Consider the following 5316-nt stretch of genomic DNA (forward strand, 5'->3'; position numbering starts at 1 on the left):
CTATTTTTTGCATATACCACTTGGCCAACAACTCTGGTAGGAATGAGGTCAGTGGTTGTTTAAAGAGAAGCGCATCAAGATGTAATATTTTTCTAAATTAATAAAACTTTTCTATTTACAAAAAAGATTATATAATTTTATTTTAAAATTGTTGGGAGCCAAATTTTTATATTAATTTTATGTTAAACAAGCAAAATATTAACCATAAGGGTGTCAATCCCTATATTAATTTTATATCCAAAATATAAAATAATTATATGTAATATTAAAGTTGACCTTTCCTAGATAACTATAAACCATTGTTGTAAGTTTAAAATATTATATTATATTAATTTTCTTTTTCATTTCAAGTTAAGATGTATTTTTTTAATTAATATTTTATATTTGAATTTATATAATTAATAAATGTATGCATGTTAATTGAGGTTTTTTTAGGTGATTGCATGAAATGACTATTATCTCCCCCACCCTCTCGGTTCAAATCCCCACTAAAGACAAGATGATTATTGTTGTAATGACTTTGAGCCTATAAATATTGTTTTATTAGCTTTGCGCCTTGTGAACTCTTAAATGAGTATACTTGTAGGTTGCAACCTCACTCTAGCCCACCAAAAAAATATAATATTTTAACAATCATTAATGATAATTGTGAGGGATATTTTCTATTATCAATGACTAAATAATATTATTGAATAAAGAAAATGATTAACTTATGTGTAACATAATTTTTTAAATTAAAATTAAAACATATGATGTAGGAAAATAAATAAATATGGTGTGCTCTCTTCATTTTAACGAAGATCTGATAATAGGCCAATGATTCACAATAGTTCCTCCTTGGGAATGGAGATGGATGAGTAGCAAATTTCTTTGTAAGTGTTCAACTAAGATTTGAGATTGCCCCTAGGGGTGGGAGGTATGAAGATGATCCTTTTCGATGTCGAGGAACACACATAGCAACATACTCTTGGGGTCTAAGAGTGTCAAACAATGTGGTTGAGGCTTATATTCATCTCAGAGGTTTGCTTCTAGCCAAGGAGCTTGAGGTCACTTTGTTAATCATTATTGGGACCATGATTTTCATAAGACAATGCTAGGGAAGTTTTCTTTGGTTGATAGTCACTTGAGCAAAATGATAGCCAATGTAACCAATGAGTCTAAAATCATTAGTGCAACCATGTTTAATCATGTCAAATAAGATTTCAGTGAAGAGGCAAAAAAAATTGGTTAAAAAAACCACTAAATTACAAATGGGTTAAATTGAAAATCACTGGGATCAAAATATATGCAACATCACCTAATTGTTTGATTTATTTAATGTAGTATTAGTTGCACACATGATGTCACATCAAGTGAATTATGTAAAGAGTTGTCGTTAAGTAAGACTTTATGGAGTTTCTACCGGATTTCTGGTCCGAATCTAGTAAAATATTTACAGTCAAATCTTAATTTGTGTTCTTTAAACTAGTTTTTTTACTTCATATATATGGATTAAAATCTCACTTAAAGACAACTCATTACTCGCACTTGAGATAAAGTAAAAAATCTAAAAGGTTTTCTCCTGATAAGAGAGCTATCCTTTAAAAAGCTTTAAATTTTAAGTTTACCCCTGATGGTAGGTCACATCGCAATCTTAGAAGCAACCCTCATCGGTTCGACTGATTTGTAACAATACGAAAGAAGATATCCAAGAATGGGATTCGAACCTTGGTCCACCTTGCCCTTTCGGACCAGACTCGAACCCATGCCCAGATTTGTTACAATACGAAAGAAGATATCTAAGAATGGGACGCGAACCAAAACAGCGAGTATTTTTAATTGACGAAACCGAAAAGGTTTTGAGAGAAAAGGCGTGTCAAGAATGGGATTCGAACCCATGCCCTTTCGGACCAGTACCTGAAACTGGCGCCTTAGACCAACTCGGCCATCTTGACATCTCTGATATTTTGTTTTTCAAATATCAATATTAGGGGAAAAAGGATGAGGATAATATTAGACGTCTGGATTCGAAGTAAAGACTGTCAATATTCTATTCAGTCAATTGAGACACCTCACTTCCATTCCCTGCAACCAAACTAAAACCAATTTATTATTATTAAAATACAATAGAGAAATTGAACAGCTTCAAAAGCTGGGAACGCATGCAAAATAAGTCATGCCTGTCAAGAATGGGATTCGAACCCATGCCCTTTCGGACCAGTACCTGAAACTGGCGCCTTAGACCAACTCGGCCATCTTGACATCTCTGATATTTTGTTTTTCAAATATCAATATTAGGGGAAAAAGGATGAGGATAATATTAGACGTCTGGATTCGAAGTAAAGACTGTCAATATTCTATTCAGTCAATTGAGACACCTCACTTCCATTCCCTGCAACCAAACTAAAACCAATTTATTATTATTAAAATACAATAGAGAAATTGAACAGCTTCAAAAGCTGGGAACGCATGCAAAATAAGTCATGCCTGTCAAGAATGGGATTCGAACCCATGCCCTTTCGGACCAGTACCTGAAACTGGCGCCTTAGACCAACTCGGCCATCTTGACCTACCTTTCAATCTTTTTCGTTATAATAAATTTATGATATTATCCACTTATTTCAATTCGGCTGACACAGACGTTCAACACAGTTCCTTCCATTCCTTCAAATCAAACAGTCTTTCACGAGACATCCGCCTAACCTTAATTTTTATGGCTTGCAAATGTAAGTTGGAGAGTAGTCTCTTCGGAGACATCCGATAAAATTGGAACGATACAGAGAAGAGCCCCTGCGCAAGGATGACACGCACAAATTGAGAAATGGTCCAAATTTTTGACCCGCATAGGCCTAAAAATAAAAAATCGCCTGAAAAAAGTCTGAGAGTAGTTTAACTAGGTCATAATTTTGTTGGGAAAATAACAAAAATTCTAGTGAGATTTTATGGGATATGATTAAATTTTTAAAAATATAAATGATTTTGGGCACTCAATTTTTTTTATAATTTTCCATTTTTATCATTAAAAAGCTATTCAAACACTACTGCAATCAATTTTTTTTTAAAAAATTCTAACTAAATTCCAATGAAATTGAAACCTCTGCGGACAACGCCGTTCGAAGTTCGTTGCAGTAAGTCGAGTATTCCCGATTCAATCCCCGGAAATTGCGTTAGAATTTACCTGACAATACGAATAAATTCTTGTCAGGCAGGTGAGCCAGGTTCAATCCCCGGAAATTGCATTAGAATTTACGTGACAACACACGAATAAGTTCTGTCCACTATTTGGGCTATATTGCCCATATTATGTCGACGGTCAATTATAATCTTAATTTAGAATGGCTTGAAAACATCGAATGGGGATGTAGCTCAGATGGTAGAGCGCTCGCTTAGCATGCGAGAGGTACGGGGATCGATACCCCGCATCTCCACTTGTTATCCTTGTGGAAAGTGTTTGCGCATTTCCCTGCCAGATTTCTAATCAATATACTTTACTTAAACATTCAAGTATTTATATTTCCATTTAACATAAGAATGACATCTTACTTTACCATTTCATATATATTTTATGTATTTCATTGTTTATTAAAAAAAAAAATTATGGGCGGGAGTATGTTTAAACATTCAAGTATTTATATTTCCATTTAACATAAGAATGACATCTTACTTTACCATTTCATATATATTTTATGTATTTCATTGTTTATTAAAAAAAAAAATTATGGGCGAGAGTATGTTTAAACATTCAAGTATTTATATTTCCATTTAACATAAGAATGGCATTTTACTTTTCCATTTAATATATATTTTATTTATAAAGTTATGTATTTCCTTAATAATGTATTTCATTGTTTATTAAAAAAAATGAAATTATGGGTGGGAGTATGTTTTAAAACTGTTTATGTTTGGCTAAGAGCTCATTTTCTTCGGATTTAACGATCCAAAATCTACCACCTGTTTATGTTTGACTAAGAGCTCATTTTCTTCGGATTTAACGACCCAAAATCTACCACCAGTAAGTTATCCCGGCGGCGTAGTTTTCCTTGAATAAGGATGATGAATTAGTTTTCCTTGAATAAGGATGATGAATCAACTTGCATTCACGGAGAACAACTAGAAATAATTATCCTTAGTGCTAGTTTGAAAACTAAATTATGATAGGTTTTTCCCACCTATAAAAAAAATAAATGAAAAACTCCAAAAATTAAATTAAGAAAAAACAAACTATTAATTTGATCTTTAATTTTTAAATTTTGATCCTCAATTTTTAATTTAAATTAATAATTAAAATCAATTATACCTGGTATTAACAGTTTTCCCTCTCATCTAATTAATATTCTCTTTAATTTTTTAACTTAATCATATTGATGGAGTAAGATCATGATGTATTATGATTGATCCTTTATGTTAAATGCACAATATGACTATGGTATTAACAGTTTTCCCTCTCATCTAATTAATATTCTCTTTAATTTTTTAACTTAGTCATACTGATGGAGTAAGATCATGATGTATTATGGTTGATCCTTAATTTAAAACACACAAGTACTAAGGTTGTTTTATGTTAAATGCACAATATGACTATGCTCGGCCAGCATGCCAATTATGGAATTAATACATTGAATTAATCTTAATGCATCATTTTTGTTTTTTGCGATTATCTCTCGAGATAAAACAAAGTTTGCAGATTATGGTTTATTTTTATATATTGGGTAACTAAAGAGTGATAATTTGTTTTCTTTCGCATGTAGAAAGATATGATATATATTTTTCTGGAAGAAACAACCAGATTAGGCTTCCATGCAATATTAGTGATCTCTTCCTACGACTAGTGATTGGATAGATTAAACCTTCTTAGCTTTGCTGGAATGATGATGGATAAAGCATGGGAAGAGCAACATTATTTTGGTTTACACATTCACCTATATTCCCATACCTTGGGGTTATACCAACCTTAAGAACTTTGAATCCAAATGTTACAGATTCATGTTAATGGAACCTCTTTTGTAATTTTGGGATTCATGATCATGATTGACAAACTTGTGGAGGATCATTGTGGTAATTATGACACATATCTGTACTTTTAGGCAAGAGGAAATTACTAATAATGTTGAAAGATTGAAGCATGAAAAATGAAAAACTATAAAGCCATCAACTGGAGTAAAAACTTGTTCACACTTTATTATCCTAATAATAAGCTCTCTCTAAAGGTCAATCTATCACATTATATTAGACATTCATTGCTTTCTCTAACTACTTTTTTTAGGGTAATGCATGAGCCCTTCAAGTGTTATTTTTAAGGGTTTTTGGTTTCCTTAACATGAGTTTTCCAATGCTTAT

The 5316-nt window shown here is 32.1% G+C and overlaps 4 non-coding genes and 1 pseudogene across 4 annotated transcripts; 2 read left to right on the forward strand and 3 right to left on the reverse strand.

The window, feature by feature from the left end:
- Window positions 1-1853: 1853 nt before the first annotated feature.
- On the reverse strand, window positions 1854-1934 carry TRNAL-CAG (transfer RNA leucine (anticodon CAG)). The gene has a single exon. It is a non-coding gene; the product is annotated as a tRNA-Leu (tRNA).
- A 226-nt stretch (window positions 1935-2160) lies between these two features.
- Window positions 2161-2241, reverse strand: TRNAL-CAG (transfer RNA leucine (anticodon CAG)). Its single transcript has one exon. It is a non-coding gene; the product is annotated as a tRNA-Leu (tRNA).
- Window positions 2242-2467: 226 nt separating this feature from the next.
- Window positions 2468-2548, reverse strand: TRNAL-CAG (transfer RNA leucine (anticodon CAG)). The gene has a single exon. It is a non-coding gene; the product is annotated as a tRNA-Leu (tRNA).
- Window positions 2549-2720: 172 nt separating this feature from the next.
- Window positions 2721-2815, forward strand: LOC149190700 (U6 spliceosomal RNA; annotated as a pseudogene).
- A 519-nt stretch (window positions 2816-3334) lies between these two features.
- On the forward strand, window positions 3335-3407 carry TRNAA-AGC (transfer RNA alanine (anticodon AGC)). The gene has a single exon. It is a non-coding gene; the product is annotated as a tRNA-Ala (tRNA).
- Window positions 3408-5316: the final 1909 nt, after the last annotated feature.

This window comes from Pinus tabuliformis, chromosome 3_1 (genome assembly GCF_031772625.1).
Source record: "Pinus tabuliformis cultivar Carrire ecotype Pingquan chromosome 3_1, CPIR1, whole genome shotgun sequence".
NCBI lineage: Eukaryota > Viridiplantae > Streptophyta > Pinopsida > Pinales > Pinaceae > Pinus > Pinus tabuliformis.